The 20,069-nt window shown below is 35.2% G+C and overlaps 1 long non-coding RNA gene across 2 annotated transcripts in view; it reads left to right on the top strand.

Annotated features, from left to right (window-relative positions):
* LOC143684756 (uncharacterized) overlaps nt 1-19,654 on the top strand; it is a 588,096-nt gene extending 568,442 nt beyond the window's left edge. The window contains exons 3-4 of one of the 2 annotated variants that reach the window (XR_013176150.1): nt 18,625-18,833; nt 19,494-19,654. This is a non-coding gene — a long non-coding RNA (uncharacterized LOC143684756). The remainder of the gene's footprint in view (nt 1-18,624; nt 18,834-19,493) is intronic. The other variant, XR_013176149.1, reaches the window with a different exon arrangement.
* Nucleotides 19,655-20,069: the final 415 nt, after the last annotated feature.

Here is a 20,069-nt window from a genome sequence, read left to right as displayed (position 1 = left end):
ACAGTGGAACCCATCTGTGTCTGCAGAGAAGGGTTGAAGCTCTGTGGATACCATCCTCTCACTTCACCAGCCAGTATCTGGTTCTGTGTTGGGATGTGTCCTCCTCTGTACTTGGGGCAGAGGAATTCTGTTGACATCCCAGGCTGCAACCACACACCAGACAAAGATCAGGTCACATGCTGCTGCTCTGAAATGGTGGGCATATGTGCCAGGAGCCATGGAGAGAAATACAGCTCTGTTCATTGTTTCTCAGACTCTGATTCATACTTCCTTGGGCATTGTGCTGTCCACCCCTCTTTGCCAGACCCTCAGAAAGTTGATTAGGACAGTTTCTTCCTGGCTACTCACTGCTTTGGAGCAAGGAGTAATTTCTGCCATTCCCTCCCTAAATTCTCCATTTTGGAAGCCCCTCCTTGGGGCCTTTTTGTGTTCAGCACTTCTCAGCAGCTTGTGTTCTGCCCTGTGCCATGTAATTCACTGCTGTGAGTGTACTTACTTTAGTCTGTGTACCTGGTTGGAGGTGGGAAGGATCCTGGCCACTGCCTCTGGTTACATCTCAAACTGTTTGTGACCAAGTGAGGGGGAGGGAAGAGGACCTGCTGGTCTGGGATGGAAGTTCCCTATCTTATATTTTTCTTTTTCTTTGATCCAGCATTTTTGAATCCTCTACTTTCTTACAGAGTTATATGCAAGGGAGATTTGTCTTTTTTTCTCATGAATCTCTGGGTAGAATTTTCCAGGGGATGTCTTATGTCAGCATGTTAATGACATCACTCCCAGACTATTCCATCTTGAAATCAATTTACTTAGAAATTTTACATATCTAACTCTAAGAAACAGTTAAAGGCAATTGAACAGACTGACACAGTGGGAAGTACTAGAATGGAGTATTAAGTTGGAAAAGTGTTTGAAGAGGTTCCTAGATACAGATATAAAATACATATGTGGTCAGTTAATTTGTACTTTTTCACTGTGATAATTTATACTTCCCTAGACATCTGCAGACTATAGAACTCTGATAGTGAATAATTAGATAGCAATGACCCACTGTACTTTATGAATTTCCCTTTGAAAGAAAATGGTGGCTTACCAGGAAAATTAGCCAGAATATGGACTTCAGAGCATATCAAAGTAGAAGGGATATGGACAGATAGTTTAAGATTTTGAAGGCTCTCACATTGCTGGGGGTGGGGGGCAATTATAAGAAGATGTAAGAATGGCATGCATTATTAGGTAATAGGTCTTTTGTATAAGAAAAAATATCTCTAATATATGAAAACCAGTGAATAGACTGGAAGATTTTCAGGCAATCAATTTTTGCAGACAGGAGTTTTGTTTTAAGCAATCAAAATTGGAAGACTTTAACTATAATAAACAAACTGTCAAAGGAGATAAATAACTAAAATTAAACATTGAAAAAGAAAAGATTAATTTCCTCAGTAAATGATCTGAGGAAAAAAAATAAGAATTTGAGATAATATAGAAGGGGAATGCCACTAATATTTATAGTTTTCCTTAGAATAGCAATTTCTGAAATAATATCTTGAAAAGCAATAGAGTTTTATTAAAAATGAAAGAAAAGAATATTTAATAGATTGATAAGAAAAGAATGATGGAGTTTTAAAATTAATAATTTTTAAATAATTTAGAATATCTATTCATATATTTCTTCAAATATTTTCAGTAAGAAATCAGTAAACAGATGATTGTCTATGGGAAAAAATGTGTATATTTAGAAAGCAGTTCTTTAGTCATTCAAACAGTAGGTATGTTTAAGTAACCAACATATTAGAAGCACTGTGATTGAGTTCATGAGGATAGGAAAATCAATTAATATAAATATTGGGCATATATAAGAAATAATATGGTATATAAAATATAATAATTAGGAGATGAACCTCCCCATTATTATGCATCATTGTGCCATTTAACTGTTTAGAGTTCTACTTTGATTCCTTATAACCTAAAGAATAGTGTTTATAAACATATTAAGCACCTCATAACTTGCCCTAGCTTTCCCCATTCCTTCTGGTTCTTCTACTTCATTCCATGTTATCCACTCCATTGATATATCCTTTGGTGTAATCATATAAAATTTCTTGACATTCCCTAAACCACTTATGCATTTTGCAAATATTTTCCTTTCCTCTTTGTTTTCCTGAATAAATTTTGTTTCCCTTCAACAGTTAGCACAAATACCACTTCTTCTCTGGGTCCCCCATGATTTCCTCATCTGTTTATATTTGTTTTTGTTCTCATATCTATACTTGAAAAGCTGAATATTTCTGGAGTGAAAAAACTGCAGCACTCATGACTGACTTCCATTTAAATCAGTAACAAAATCTCACATGGAATTTTACAAAGTTTCCCATGATATTCCTTGGAATGTTCACTTTCCTACTCAACAAATGGTGTTTTTCATAAACACTTTTCTTCCAACAGCCTGGTCTTATGCTATGCTACAGTATTGAAATAAGTGTACACAATCTTTCTTAGTTAATACTCTTGTTTCATATCTCACTGGAAAAACAGATGCATTCAGATAGGAACTCCTCACCCACTTTTCCCAAAACCCCAAGTTTCCTGGGTCTGAACCTTTCTTTCTATCTTGTTTCTATCAATTGTCTACCAAAAGTTCTCACATTCTAGATCTCATTCCTTTTTATATTCCCACACATTTTGACCCTGAAATTACTAATTCCCTCAAACAACCATTTCTCCTTTTTTCTATTAATACATTCCAATCAATGTACAATTATCCTTTTAAAAATACATATACACACACACAAGTCATCTCTTGACCCTCCTCCCACTTCCTTTCCAGGTACCCCCTTTCTGACCATCTTTACAATAAAATTTTTTGAAATAGTATAATCTCTATCATCACACCCACTACACATGAGTTCTGAAGCCATCATTTTCCTGAATTTGTACTTATCAAGTATATTAATGACTTTGATTTGACAAATACAAAAGCTACATCTTTTTCATCTGTCTTGTACTTTCAGCATTATTAAACGCAATGGACATCTTTTCAAAAAATAGTACTTTATTTTCCTGACTTCTAAGCTACTACTCTCTTTATTTCATTCCTATCTCAGTAGGTGGGGCTTCTTGTTCTCTTATCATGGCCCCTCTTTCTCTTGCAGACCTGTAAATATTGAAATACTCTTAGGGTTTGGAACTGGACCATCGTTTTTAAAAATTCTATTACTTACTCTATAGGATAAGGATTTCTTATAGGATCGATCGACAAAAATAAATGCTAAAGTCATTCATTTTTATCTGTTTTCATTGCTGTTCCCTGATGTAAACCATCATTTTTGGTAGATTCTACCAAACACACTAAGGGAAGTACTGGACTCTTTATTTCACTTGTCCATTGTATTTTCCACGTGGAATTCGGAGAGATTTAGATCAACTCATTTCTTTGCTTATAACACATAACCATTGCTGATCATAGCAGTTATTATCAAATTCTACATCATCACCATAGCTTATAAGGCTCTTGGTCATTTGTCCCCTGCCTACCTTTCTGACCTCATCTCATATTTTACCTTTAACCTCCCTCTCTCGCTGGTATGTAGTTACAGGCCTCTTTTTTTTGTTCTTCCTGGCACCGGATTAGCAAGAGGCTTGGCATTATTATCCTTGCTTATTCCTCTATAATAATATTCCTTCAAATTTTCACATGGATAAATTTTTTTTGTCAACCAGGGATCTAATTCAGCTACTACCTCCCTAGAGAGGACTTCCCTGACCACTCAATATAAAATAGCCTCCTACTATCCTACACAAGTCAATTTCAATCAAAATCGTGATTTTATTTTTAGAACATTTATCTATGGTTGATGTTTTCTCTTTTAATACTTAATATGTCTTTAATATATGTCTTCTAGCGTCAATAAACCATAATGCAAAATCTGTTTGAAGAGGTACCTATTTCTTACCTCTGCTTAATTTCATTACTCATTAAAATTTAGGGCCTATAGTAGATACTCAGTAAATACCTGTTGAATGAGTAAATTATATTTTATTATATAATAATTCAGTTATTTTCTTTCAAAGGACTTTAAGTTATTTAGGAGTAGAGACCAAGGCTGATTATTTGGATTTCCTAATTTTGATTAAGAAATGAATATTAAAACTAATTACAACCTGGGAATTCTGGGGAAATAGTGGTTATGGTGGCATACATTTAGATAATCTTCAAAACAAATAGAGCAATATAGAAACTAAAATAATTAAACAAACAAAACATGAACAAAATTTATAACACTTAAGTGGTGAAATGCCTCCTAGTTAGTAAGGACAGTTCACCAATAGCCACATGACAACCATATATCACAGTTTGTGCAGGAAAAGATAAATGGAAGCCAATGAACCATCTGATGGGTAAAGTAATAGGAAATCTCCCAAAGAGTCAACAGTTATTTACTAAAAGACACTCTAGATCAATTTGAGAATAATTAAAACTTGGAGGGGTTTTGCCACTCCAAGTACAAAATAATGAAAAAATTCCTTGGTAAATGCTGATAGGTCCTGGGATAGTCTGAGCACAAAAGCTCTTGAAACTCATCAGAAAAAATTATCTTCTGGCTAAGGCCTCATAATGAGAACAAAATTACAGTGGAGAAAATAGGGACAATAGACAAGAAGGAAAGAAGTTCCACATAAACTTCTAAGAGAAGAACAGAAACCAGGAAATCTCAGAGAGCAAGTTGCTATATTTTTCAACACATCACCATAATAGCAGAATAGGAAAATAAGTGAAGTTAGAAAAGCTATCAACCCAGAGTGACAAATACTAAAATATATTCTTATAAAATTACTGGACTTGGAACAAAAGAAAAATCATCTGGTCATCTAGGCAAAAAGAAAGCTTATAGTGGAAAGAAAATTGGATTATCACCAGACATTTTCTCATTAACACTTCATGCAAGAATAAATAAAAGAAAATTTGAATCAAGAATTCTATACCAGAAAAACTAACTCTCAAGTATAAAGGAAAAAATATATCAACATCCAGGAATCAGGGACTGTGGTTCCCATGGGCACTTCCTAAGAAGTTTAGAGAACAACCTTTGCACAACCAAAATAACTAAACAAACATAATTTTAAAGTTCTAGGCATGACAGTAACATGTAGAAGTGAAATTGCATGAAAGTTAAAAAAGGGAGAGTATAGTTTGTGTTCAGACAATGTAGATAAAGTATAGCTATTAAAATACAAGGAAATGGGATGAACCTATGAAAAAATTAATTTTATTCCATAATCATAATGGTATGGAAAATATTATGATGATGATGATGATGATGATGATGATGATGATGATGAAGCTACTGTGTGTTTGGTGTGAGATAAAGCAAATGAGATATTCAGTATTTCTTTATATCCTTCAGAATCAGGATGAGCTTTGTAGAAGAAAGCATACATGCCCATAGTGAAGAAGCTTATATGATAAAGAACTGAGAGCTAAAAGTCAGCCAAGAATAGGGTCCCTTTGTCTAACCATTATTTCAACCCTCCCTGGACAAACACATCAGTAGCCGCTGCTTTGGCCTGCCAGGGACTGGGACCATGGTGGAGGTGGCTTAAGAATGCTACTCTTCTTCAGGGCCATAGGAGATGTTCAGTTGGAGGGCTGCATTTGCTGGGCAGTCCAAGAAAGTTCAGCTTTGAGGAGCTATGGAAAGGGCTCTCAGCACCCTTCCTAATGCCCAGTCCTCGGGGTACTTTGGAGTCAGTCTATGCCCCTTTGAGGGTACCTAGCCATTTCACCAGGAAAGTCCTCTCCAGCATACCCAAGAATTCACCCTCTGGGGTAAAGCAGCTTGAAACAACAAAAGGAGGGTAAGAAAATATAGAGGCTTACAATCTAGAACAAAAGCTTAGAGCTGTCTCCTGGGAAACAGAGGGACAAATAACCTCCTATGAAAAAGAGAATTCCCAAATGACTAACAAGCAAAAGCATAGGACCAAGACACAGGCCCAGAAAAACAGGGAAAACCCTGTACATTCATTCAACCTCCCTGGTAGGAGGGCTGAAGATCAAGAATATCTTGGTCTTATCAGCAGTTGATTATAAAATGAAGCAGCAGACATTTTAAAATATTAAAATTTATAGTGTGCAACAAGGGGACAAGAAAAACAAATAAGAAATGATGGTCCATCTACAGGAAAAGGATAAAAAATCCAGAAAATATCAGTGAAGAAGATGAGCATGTGGCATAGCAAACACAGCCTTAAAAAATATGATCTTAACAATTCTAAAGGAGATGAAATAAAGTACAGAGAAACAACTACAGGATGTAAGGGAAACAATGAATAATAAATATGAGGCATTAAAGAAATAGGAATTTTAAAAAGAAATATAATAGAACTCATTCCTAGGAGGATTTCCAGACCAGATTGAAGCTGACAGAAGAAAGAATCAGTGAAATCTAAGACAAGACACTTGAAATGAGTCAGGCTAAGGATGTAAAAGAAAAACAAGTATAAAAAGTGAAAACAGCCTAAGACACCACCAACAGTACCAATATATATATTATGGGAATCCTTGAAGGAGACAAGAGAGCAGGGGACAGAAACAAAAGTCAAAGAAATAATGAAAGAGACTTCCCAAACTTAGTAAAAGATGTGAATACATACATCCAAGAAGCCCAAAGAATTTTTAAAAAAGGATAAACATGAAGAAAATTATACTGTCATATATTGAGCACACCATGAATGCAAAGGACAAATTCTGAAAGCTGCAAGAGAAAAAATAATGTGTTTTGTACAAGGGAATCCCAATTAAATTGTCTGTTTCTCATCAGAAACCATGGAGGCAAGAAGACAATTGGTTGAAATACCCCAAATACAACACTCCTGGTGACTCTTTTAATATATTTTTTTATTGTGAAATACATATATACAAAAAAAACCCCAATAAATTTCAAAGTACATGATAACAAGTAGTTTTAAAACAGATTTTAGTACAGTTCCACAATTTTAGGTTCTTCATTCTAGCTGCTCCAAGATAATGGAAACGAAAAGAAATAGCAGTATAATGATTCAGCAGCCTTACTCATTTGTTGAATCCTATCTTCTCTGTTATAACTCCTCCTCCTTTGATCATTCTCCCAATCGTTAGAGATATTTGAACTATGCCCATTCTAACTTTTTCATATTATAAAGGGCTGTGGTTAATATGGGACAGGGGTATGGAGCTAGTTAATGTTCTGGCGAAGCTGACCCCTCTAGATTTCGGGACTTATCTGGCCTAACAACTTCTCTGGAGATTGTAGGTTTCTGGAAAGTAATCATAGTGCATGGAACTTTTGTATAATCTCAGATAGAGCCCTAGGTGTTCTTTAGCATTGATAGGAATGGTTTTGGTTGGAGTTTGGCAAACCATGGTAAATAGCAATATCTAGCTGAAGCTTGTAAAAGAATAGCCTCCAGAATAGCCTCTCGACGATTTGAACTCTCTCAGCCACTGATTTTGTTACAATTTTTTTCCCATTTGGTCAGGCAGGCATTATTGATCCAATGTGTAAGAGCCAGGCTTATCTCTGGGATCACGTCACACATTGCCAGGGAGTCTTTCATGCCTGGATATCATGTCCCACATGGGGGGAGGGTAATGATTTTAATTGCAAAGTTGGGCTGAGGGAATGTGCTGGTTTGAACTGTTGTGTACCCCCAGAAAGGCCATGTTCTTCAATCCTCATTCAGTATTGCTGGGTGGAATCTTTTTTGGTTAAATTGTTTCCATGGACATGTGACCCACCCATTTGTGGGTGGGACCTTTTGATTAGGCAGTTTTCATTGAGATATGGATCCACCCATTCAAGGAGGGTTGCTTACTGGAGTCCTTTAAAAGGGAACCATTTTAGCGCATTTGAGCCCACACAGCAAGAGACAAAGAAAGATAATGCCCCCAGGGAAGCCTTTTGAAATTAGTCCTGGAGAGAAAGTTAGCAGATTTTGCATTGTGCCTTCCTAGCTGACAAAGGTGTTAGAGCAGGCATCAGCCTTTCTTGAGTGAAGGTAACCTCTTGTTGGTGTCTTAATTTGAGTACTTTCACTTTCTTAGAACTGTAAGCTTGTAACTTATTAAATCCCCTTTACAAAAGACATTCCATTTCTGGTATATTGCATTTAGGCAGCATTACCAAACCAACACAGGTAGAGAGAGGCCACAACGGAAAACAAAAAAAGAGGTCCTCTGGAAGTAACTCTTAGGCATGACTATAGGTAGGCTTGGCTTCTTTGCTACATAAATACAATTTACAAGAGTAAGCCTCAAGATCAAGGGCTTGGCATATTGATTTGGGAGTCCTAATATTTGAGATAATACAGGAGTTTCCCTGGTGGTAAAACTTAATAGTTCAATATTGTTTCTCCCATCCCTCAAGGGACTTTGCTAATGTTTTATTTATTTTTTATTTTTTTTAAATTTTCTTCTGAAGTGGGTATGAGGGTAGTTCACTGGTAGAGTTCTCACCTGCCATGCAGAAGACCCGGGTTTGATTCCCAGCCCATGCACTTCCCAAGCAAACAAATGAAGAACCAAACAAGCAAACAAATTCAGCAAATGGTGCTGCAATAAGGGGACACTCACATGGAAAAAGAATGAACTGTGACCCCCACCATATAGCATGTATAAAAATAAAAGGAATTGTCTGTAACATACTCTGGGATGTATCTGGGCATTACATTAAGCTATATAGAATTACAAGCCCACATTCCCATTCTGAGTTACATGTTCTTAGATTATTTAAATGATCAATCCAGTCAGGTTGAGTTAGAATATATACTACAGAAAATTTAGGTTTGGGACAAAATAAGCCTCTCTTCCACTGGTCTCATTGGGTAGATGAAGTTCTAAAATATAGACAATGTCCTCCTTGGCCCTGTATTCTGATTTACCTTAGTTCCAAACCAATCTGCTTCATTCTTATCTCTAAGTGAAGCCTGATCTCTTTTTCAGTTTCTTTGACAGTTGTTGTATGTGGCATTACTGACTTTCAGAATTGCAGAACTCCTACACTGTGTCTTAGGTGTCACACAGGTACCCAAAGTTTCAAGGAAATACCAGGTTTTACATATAAGCACAGCCTCTCAAAATCTAGAAATAATAATTAGAGCTCTGGACTAAATGTTCCTCCTATAAGAGCTTATAATCTAGGCCTCAATTTTCTTATTAATATTTTCTAAATGAGACCATACAATATTTGAACTTTTGTTTCTGGGTTATTTTGTATCACATAACGTCCCCCAGGTTCATTCACTTTGTTGCATGCCTCACTACTTCATTGCTTTCTGTAACTGCACAATATTCGATCATATATATACACACCACAGTTCACCATTCCACTTCTCAGTCAGTGTATCCTTCAGTCACCTCCACCCATTGGGCATCATGTACAATATCCAAACTCAGCAACCCATGTCTCACATTATACTCATTTAGTTGTATGGTAATCAGCACTCCCAATTTTAGATAATTTTCATTGCTCCCAGGAGAAAAATAACCAATAAACACACCCTTATCCAATAGAAAATCCAAACTTCCTCTTAACTCTTGACCTCCTCCTCAATTATTTACCCCTGGTATTGCTGTGGTACTGTTGATATCCTTTTGTTAAACATAGAGAATAGCATATAATAGTAGTTTTCCCCCTATACCACAATATTATTTACTCTTTGTATAAGAGTCATACCTTTGAAGCAGTTCATGCAAGAACTTATTTATATTTATAGTGTTAATTGGTGGTATACAAGCATCTGTACAGTGCCTTTCAATTATTTTCACCTTCCATATGGCAATATTACTTATAATCCCACTAATGAACTACATTCACATCTATACAGTCCCTTGCATTTATATTCAACCTCATTATGTACCACTCGCCCATCTTCTGTTTATCACTATGCCCCCTATATTCCATATTATAAGCCTTTGCATTTACCTTTACCAAGGTCATAAAGGTGAAATATACAGTATCTATGTTTTATGTCTGGCTTATTTCACTCAGCATTGTGTACTCAAGGTAAATCCATGTTGTCATGTGCTTCAGGACCTCAATTTGTCTTACTGCTGCATAATATTCCATCATATGTGTATACCACATTTTGTAAATTCACTCATCTATTGGTGGGCACTTGAATTGTTTACATTTTTTGGTTTTTGTGAATAATACTGCTATGAACATTGGTGTGCAAATGTCTGTTTGTGTCACTGCTTTCTGTTTTTCTGGGTATATACCAAGTGTTTGTATTGACAGGTCACAGGGCAACTCTCTATTTAGTTTCCTAAGGAACTCCCAGACTGTCTTCCATAGTGGCTGTACCAGTATACATTCCCACAGGTAGCAATAAGTGTTCCAATTTCTCTACATCCTTTCCAACATTTGTAGTTTTCTGTTTGTTTAATAGCAGCCATTCATATAGCTATGAGGTAGCATCTCATTGTAGACTTGATCTGCATTTCTCTTATAGCTAAAGAAAATTAATACCTCTTCATGTGCATTTTAGCTGTCTGTATTTGCTCTTCAGAAAATGCCTATTCATATCTTTAGCCCATTTTATAATTGGGTTGTTTGTTCTTTTGTTATTGAGTTGTATGATTTCTTTATGTATACAAGATATCAAACCTTTATCTAATGTGTGATTTCCAAATATTTTCTCCTGTTGAGTTGACTGCCTCTTTACCTTTTGACCAAGTCTTTTGAGGCCAGCAGCAATTGATTTTAGGAGTTCCCATTTGTCTATGTTTTTGTCGTTGCTTGTGCTTTGGATGTATTGTTTAAGAAGCTACCTCCTATTACAAGGTCTTGAAGATGTTTCCCTATATTTTATTCTAGGATTTTTATACTACTGGTGCTTATATTTAGGTATTTGATTCACTTTGAATTAAATTTTGGATGGGGTGTAAGGTAAAGGTTGTCTTTCATTCTTTTGGCTATCGATACCCAGTTCTCTCATGCCCATTTATTGAAAAAACTATTCTGTCCCAGTTCAGTTGATTTGACAGCCTTGTCAAAGATCAGTTGATCATAGATTTGGTGGTCTATTTCTGCACTCTTAATTCAGTTCCGTTGGTCAACACTTCTATCTTTGTGTCATCACCATGCTGTTTTGACCACTGTGGCTTTATAAATAATCTTTAAAATATGGAAGTGATAATCCACTTCCTTCCTCGTTTTGAGGATATTTTTACCTATTTGAGGTCTCTTTCCTTTCAAAAATAAATTTGACAACTAGTTTTTTCAGGACTTCAAAGTAAATAGTTGAAATTTTGATTGGTATTGTGTTGACTCTGTACATCAGTTTGGGTAGAATCGACATCTTAAGTACATTTAACCTTCCTATCCAAGAGCAGAAAATATCTTTCAACCTATTTAGTTCTGCTTTGATTTCTTTTAGCAATGTCAAGTAGGTTTCTGGGTACTAATCCTTTACGCCATGGGTGAAGCTTATTCCTAGATACTTGATTCTTTTAGATGATATTTTGAATGGAATTTTCTCCTTAATTGACTCCTCAGCTAGGTCATTGCTTGTATAAAGAAACATTACTGATTGTTGCACATTAATCTTATATTCCACCACTTTGCTGATTTAATTAGTTTAAGAAGCTTTGTCATAGATTTCTTGGGATTTTCTAAATATAGTATCATGTCATTGGCAAGTAATAAAACTTTTACTTCTTCTTTTCCAATTTGGATGTATTTTATTTCTTTTTCATGCCTGATTGCTCTAGTAAGAACTTCTACTACAATTTTGAGTAATAATGGTGAGAGAGGGCAATCTTTTCTTGTTCCCAATCTTAGGGGAAGGCCTTCAGTCTCTCACCATTGAGTGTGATACTGGCTATTTATTTTTCACATATGCTCTCTATCATATTGTATAAGTTTCCTTTGATTCCTACTTTTGAAGTGTTTTTATCAGACAGGATGCTAAATTTTGTCAAATGCTTTCTCAGCATCAATCAAGATGACCATGTAGTTTTTCCCTTTTGATTTGTTAATGTCTATATTAGAATTGATTGATCTTCTTGTGTTGAACCACCCTTGTGTTACTGGTATAAACCCCACTTGGTCGTGGTGTATAATTTTTTCATATGTCATTGGATTCAATTTGCTAGTATTTTGTTGATAATTTTTGCATCTATGTACATTAGGGATATTGGCCTGTAATTTTCCTTCTTTATAGAATCTTTACCCAGTTTTGGTATAAAACATAAAGAAGAGGTTTGTAGAGTTTGCTATGGTCAATTGATGTTGCCATTGCATGACCTTAGTGATAAACTGTTGAAATGTGCACTCCAACTGGGAGGACTGGCTATTCTCCTAGAAGGAGATGTACTATGCTAAAGTGATCTAGGTCCCAGGAAATTCCTCTCTGTCCCTAGCCATTTCCCAGAGGACCACCTGGGCCAAGTCATGCAGGCTAATTGGAATCTGGCCACTATTGTGTAAAAAACACCATATAAACTTCATGCAAGCAGTTAGACTTTGGAAGCTCATCTGAGAGAAGGACGCTTCATTTGAGACTCTCCCAGTTGGACCCTGAATGCTGTTTCCAGGATTCTCCAGTGCTTCTCTTTGGGTGTTGGTGCTATCCTACCTGGTGAGGTAACTATGTCTCACTTCTAACACTCTTTTGATTACTTTCCTAATAATTTTTTTTTATATCACTGAAGTCTGTGTTGTCCATGAATCTGAGCCTCTAAATTATGTGGCCACAAATATCATGTTGCCTTTCTAATGATATTAGAGTGATGTCAGTTTTGTTAGTTTCTTTAATATTTATTTTTATACTTTTTATTATGGTAAAATATACATAACAAAAATCATTTTAACCATTTTTTTAATGTATAGTTCTACAACACTCAGTATACTGACAGTGGTGTGTAACTTTTACCCTATCAATTTCCAGAATGTTTTCATCATACCAAGCATAAAGCAATAACTTCCCCATTCCCTCCTCTACTGAGCTCCTGGTAAATAATATTCTGGTTTCAGTCTCTATGGATGTGCTTATTTTAAGTATTGCATATAAGAAGATTATATGCTAAAAGAAAATGAGGGAGGGATTAAGACATTCCCAGATAAACAAAAGCTGAGGGAATTTACAGCCTCTGGACCAGCCCTACAAGCAATGCTTATCGGTAGTTCCTCAGACTGAAAGGAAAGGACACTAGGCAGTGGCTCAAAGAAGCATAAAGAAATAAATACCTGCATTAAAGGTAAATTTGCATAATAAGTGCCAGTATTATTGAAGTGTAATTTGATATATGATTCCACTTCTTACTTGCTACAAACACTAAAATGCAAATGAATTAAAAGTAATGATAAATCTATTTTATTGAACTTAATGTGCACAAAGATATAAGTAGTATAAAGTATATATCTTAAAAGGTAGGGAGTAGAGGGACATATGAAAGTATATTGCTATTGAAGTTAAGTTGTCATCAAATCAGATATGATTGTTAGCTATTTAGGGTGTTAATTTTTAATCCCATGATAACTACAAGGAAAATAGATGAGAAATATAATCAAATGGAAAAGAGAAGGAACTCAATAAGGTGCAACACAAAAATCAAACAAAAAATAAAAATTAGACATTAATGGAAGAATTGAGTAGCAAAAAAGTATTATACATAAAAGATTAAAATAGCAAAATGGCAGAAGAAATGCCTATTTTATCACTAGTGACTTTAAATGTAAATGGATTAAACTCTCTAGACAAATGGCAGAGATTACAAGAATGAATAAGAAATTATGAACCAAATTATATGCTGTCTTCAAGAGACCTACCTTAAATAAAAAAATTCAAGTAAAATACAAGTAAGTCAAAAGTAAAAGGATAGAAAAATATATACCATTCAAGTAGGAATTAAAAGAGGGCTGGGGTAGCTATACAAATATAGATAAAATAGACCTAAAGGGAAGAACAGTTACAAGAGACAAAGATGGCCACTATATATTGATAGAGGGGACAATTCAACATGAAGATTATATTATAAATTATAAATATGCCTGCACCTAATAGCAGAGCCCTAAAATATATAAAGCAAATACTTACAGATTTGAAGCATGATATTGATGGCTCTACATTAGAAGTAGGAAACTTTAATCCACCATTTGCAATAATGGATAGAACATCTACTCAGAAAATAAATAAGGAAATTTAAGACTTGAAAGATACTTTATACCAACTAGACCAAAAATACATATATAAAACAGTTCACCCTACAACAGAGTGCATATTCTTCTCAAGTTTACATGGATCATTCTCCAGGATAGGTCACAAAACAAGTCTCAATAAATTCAAGAGTATTGAAGCCATACAATGTATATTCTCCAACCACAATGGATTGAAGGTCAAAATCAATAATAGAAGGAGAATTCACGAATGTATCGAAATTAAATAACATAAACAACAAATAGATTGAAGAAGAAATTAGAAGCAAAATTAGGAAATATTTTGAGGCAAATGAAAAGAAAACATACCAAAATTTATGGGATGCTGTGAAGGCAGTGCTGAGAAGGAAATTTATAGCTAAATGTTTACGTTAGTAAAGAGAAAGACTTCATATCAGAGATGTAACCTCTCATGATTAAAGAACTTAAAAAGAGCAAACTAATCCCAAAGCAAGCAGAAGGAAGGAAATAAAGAGTAGAATGAAGAAAAATGAAACAGAGAACAACAACAACAAAATAGAATAAACAAACCAAATGTTGGTTCTATTAAAAGATCAATAAAATCATCACCTAGCCTGACAGAGAGGATAAGTTTAATGAAAATCAGAAATGCAAAGAGAGCCATTACTACTGACCCAGCTAAAATAATAAAGGACTATAAGAGGATACTATGAACAACTGTAGGCCAATAAATTGAGTAACCTAGATGAAATAGACAAATTCTTAGAAACACACAATCTACCTACATTGACTCAAAAAGAAATAGATGATCTCAACAAACTACCAATTGATTCTCTTTCTAGGAATTAATCAAAACCTCCTACAAGGAGAAGTCCAGGACCAGATTGTTTCACAATGAAACTTTACTGAACATTCCATCAATACCTATCCTTCTCAAACTCTTCTAAAAACTTGATGAGGAAGGAGTACTACCTAACTCATTCTAGTAGGCCAGCATTCCCCGTACACCAAGCCTGGGTAAAGATACCACAAGAAAAGAAAATGACAGACCAATACCACTTATATATGTAGATGCAAAAGTCCTTAACACAATACTAGCAAACTACATACAACAGCATATTAAAAGAATTATACAGCACGTTCAAGTGGGATATATCCCTGGCATGCAAGGTTAGTTCAACATAAGAAAATCAATTGATGTAATACACCACATTAACGGAAGGAAGGAAAAAAACACAATCATAACCACAGATGCAGAAAAGGCATTGACAAAACACAGCATGCTTTTTTGTTAAAAATGCTTAGAACACTAGAAATAGAAGGAAACTTCCTTAACATGATAAAGAGCATATCTTGAAAAGCCCACATCTAACATCCAACCTTAACTGGAAGAGACTGAAAGCTTTTTCTCTAAGATCAGGAACAAGACAAGGATGCCACAGCCATCGCTGTTATTTAACATTGTACTGGAAGTTCTTGCCAGAAAAATTAGGCAAGAAAAAGAAATAAATGGCATCCAAGTTGGAAAGGAAGAAGTAAAACTTTCTCTATTTGTAGTTGATATGATCCTATATGCAAACGGTCATGGAAAATCCACAAGAAGCTCCTATAGTTAATAAATAAATTCATCAAAATGGCAGAGAGCACAGCCAACACCCCAAACACAGCAGAGTTTCTATATACAACCAACGAACAATTCAAAGAAGAAATTAAGAATTGGAAGAAGAAATCAAGAAAAGAAATCCATTCATAATAGCAGCTAAAGAATCAAACATCTACGAATAAATCTAAGGATATTATGGATGTGTACACACAGAAAACTATAAACATTTGCTAAAAAAAATTGAAGAGGACCTAAAGATTCAAAGGATATTCCATGTTTATGGATTACAAAACTAACATTAAGATGTCAATACTACCTAAAGAAATGTATAGTTTCAATGCAAACCCAATCAAAATTCCAAAAATCATTGTTAGAGAAATAGAAAAGCTGATCACTAAATTTATATGGAAGGATGAGGAACCTCAAAAAGTTAAAGCAGTCTTGAAAAAGAATGAAGTTATAGGACACTGCCCTTCTTAAAACTTATTACAAACCCACAATAATTATAACAACATGGTACTAGCACAAGGACCTACATATAGACCAATGGAATTGAATTGAGAGCTCAGAAATCAAGCCTGACATTGATGGCCAATTGATTTTTTGATAAGACAGCAAAGACCACTTAATTGAAAATGATTAGTCTCTTCAACTCATACTGGTAGGAAAACTGGATCTCCAACTTCAAAAAAAGGAGTATCCCTACCTCACACTTTGTATTATTAAAAAGAGCCATTCAAGAGGGATCAGAGGTGGTGCAAGAGTAGTTCAGTGGCAGAATTCTCTCTTGCCACATGGGAGACTAGGGTTTGATTCCTGGACCATGCACCTCTCCACCCCCCCCCCCCCAAAAAAGGGGGATCAGAGATCTATATGTAAGAGCCAAAAACTATCAAACTGCTAGTCCAAAACAGGAAAGCACCTTCAGAACTTGTGTCAGGGAATGTTTTCAAAGATTTTACAACAAAAGCACAATCAACAACCAAAATACATAAATGGGACCTCATCAAAATTAAAAATTTTGACCCCAGAGGACTCTATCAGGAAAGCAAAATGACAAAAAAGGGAGAAAATATTTGAAAACCATATATCCTATGAAGGACTAATATTCAGTTTATGTAAATAAATCCTTAGACTCCACAACAAAAAGACAAATGACCCAATTAAAACATGAGCAAAAGACTTGAAAGGATATTTCTCAATAGACGATATACAAATGGTCAAAATACACATTAAAAGATGTTCATCATTATCTATCAGAGAAATGCAAATCAAAACCTCAATGAGTTACCATTTACCACCCATTAAAATGGCATAATATTCTAATTCCAATAAAGCAATGGAGTGATGCTGAGAAATGGGAACACTCATTCATTGATGATGACAGTGTAAAATAATGCACTTGCTGCAGAAGGCATTTTGGCAGTTCCTCAGAAAGCTAAGTATATAACTACCAAAAGACCTCACAATCCTACACCTAGGTATATACCCAGAAGAACTGAAGACAAGGACTCAGATATTTGCACAGCAATTTCCGTAGCAGCATTATTCACAATTGCCAAAACATGCAAGCCACCTAAGTGTTCATCAACCAATGAATTGATAAACTAAATGTAATATATTATTTGCCCATAGAAAGGAAATGAGTCCTGCTACTTGCAGCAACATGGGTGAACCTTAAAGACATCATGTTGAGTGAAATAAGCCAGATATAAAAGGACAAATATTGCATGATTTTCTCACCGATTTGAAACAATTAGAATAGCCAAACTCATAGAGTCAGAATCTAGGTTACCAGGGGATGGGTGGTGATAGGGAATAGGAAGTTAAAGCTTAAAATGCACAGGGTTCATTTTTTTGGAATGATGGGAATATTTTGGTAATGAAGGGTAGTGATTGCAGCACAATACTGTGAATGTGATTAACACTTGCGTACAAGTGTGGTTCTTGTACGTCACTAAAAGATAGAAATGTGTATGAAAGACATCTGGAATGAGAATTCCAGAACATTTGGGAAAACATACTCTGGCAGTGATATCTAAGTGAGAAAGTATTGAAGACATTTCATTTAGAAGGTAAGAGGTGAAAGCGGCCATGGTAAGTTCATGGTTTGCAAATAGTCTAATGTGGCTAGGATAGCCATAGAGTGCATACCTAGGATTTCCCTTACAGAAACAACAATTCATATTCAAGGAACACAGTATCTGGCAGCTAACAGTAAAGCTTTTAACAAAATATCATGCATTCCCAGGCAGCCCTCAGCCAGTGACAGACCATGATTGGTGTTTTAGTTTCCTACCAAAGCAAATGCAAAGCAATGGGTTGACTTTAATGTTTAATGTCAAAGAGAATTTGTTGGCTCGAGGTTTAGAGGCTAAAAGAAATCCAAAATCAAGATGATATCAAAGCTATGCTTTCTCTCTGAAGATTGTGAAATTCTGGGAGTGGCTCCAGCAATTGGTTCATGTTTTTCTGTCACATGACAGTGTGCATGGTGGCCTTTCCTGGCTTCTCCTTTCTCTTCTGGGTTTCCTTCATTTTAAGCTTATGGCTGCTCCATCTTGATAATTTTTGTTTTAGGTTAAGCCTAACTTATTTGAGCTACACCTTAACTGAAGTAACATCTTGAAGAGATCTTTTTTATAATAAGTCCACACCCACAGGGTAGGATTGAGTTAAGAATATGTTTTCTGGAGTACTAGCTCTAAGACACCATAGTAGGGGTAATAGGATGTGGCTTTTTTTTTTTTTTTAACATTCGCAAATAGTATCTGCTGATTTGTTGAGATTTCCTCTGTCAGATATGCATCTGGGTCTGAAGCTCCCCCTGCTCCATCTTGTCCTCTTCTTCTTTTGTTTTCACAGAACTTTATGCCAAATAAACAAATACCACATTCAACTCCATCTCAGCATCTGTTTCCTGGAGAATATAACTGACATAATGATTAAAAGAGAGTGTAATGGAGGAGTGATGATGAATAATGAGTTTGCTTTAGTTCAGAAGGTCCACCTCTCTATGGACAATGTAGGAAAGGCCATCCTCAAAACATAATTTAAGAAATTCTAAATTGCAAGTATGTGCAAGTTCATATTTGGTGCAATTTAACAAAACATCAAATCATGACACTGCTATAATATCAAAATATAGAAGTCATTATTGCCTTCTATTTTATTCTACCCTCTGTATATCTTTTGTACTTGTCAACCTCAAATCAAGTATACCTCTAAATCTCTTCTTCCTCTTATCCAGGAAGACAATAATTCATGCATGCATACTCAGTTATGTGTGCTACCATAACTCCTGGTAATCTGTTGGTCATAGCAGCATCATGATTATTAAAATGTTCCATTTTCATTGTTTGCCTTCTTTATTAAATTATAAGCCACAAGGAGCCAGGCCTATCTTGTTGAATATCATACTTCTAAATCTCAACACAAGTTCTGTATTCAATAAATAGTTCTGGAGTGAATTAATATATTACAGTAAATTTTTAGAGTGCGCATAATGTAAAGGACTACTGACTTGCAATTTGCCTAAGATTATGCTTAGTGGACCTTTACGTTCCTAATAGCAAGGGAAATAAATCTAGTTATTTAAGTATTAACTGTCCTCTGGAAACTGTCCAATACCATTTTAAACTCTTATTCTTATTATATGATAAAATGATTGTTAAAGGAACAGGTTTGAGTGGCGAGAGCTTTCAGCTAATTATGCCATTATGAATTTCTTTCAGATTTGTGGAGCATGCAATGCCTCTGTGTGTGGATACACTTCTAATTTCAATACCAGAATTCAGGATGAGCTATTGAGTGCTGTTCAGTTAATCAGAAAGTTGGTCAAAGGCTGAAAAGTGAAACTAAGAGCTATTTATAATAAATGACCAGTTATGATAGAATGTGGGATATTTCATTGAATCTAAATTGGTATTGATTTTAACAGATTTCTAAGAAAGAAAAACAATGTTACTAAATATAATTGTAGAACACAAACCATTTAAAAATGCTTCCTGATTTCAAAGATGATAAAACGTAGAAAAATGTGAATTATGAAATATGGTATGAGTTACCAAATCACACAGTCATGAATATAAACCTACATGTTTGATGTAGCCTATTCTATAATCTTCCAGACACAATGCAGCAAACATGCATTTCTTCTGCTTTTAGTAAGTGAATTATTGCACAAGACATTTTCTCTTTTCCACTAAAATAAAATGCCTGTCTTTTCAATTTTGACTGACATTCTGGATCCAGATGATATGGTCTAAGGGTAAATGAGGGAGAAAGCTAAATTCCAGAAGTATACAGAG

Source organism: Tamandua tetradactyla, chromosome 5, assembly GCF_023851605.1.
Source record: "Tamandua tetradactyla isolate mTamTet1 chromosome 5, mTamTet1.pri, whole genome shotgun sequence".
NCBI lineage: Eukaryota > Metazoa > Chordata > Mammalia > Pilosa > Myrmecophagidae > Tamandua > Tamandua tetradactyla.
This window is presented reverse-complemented; position numbering and strand designations above follow the sequence as displayed.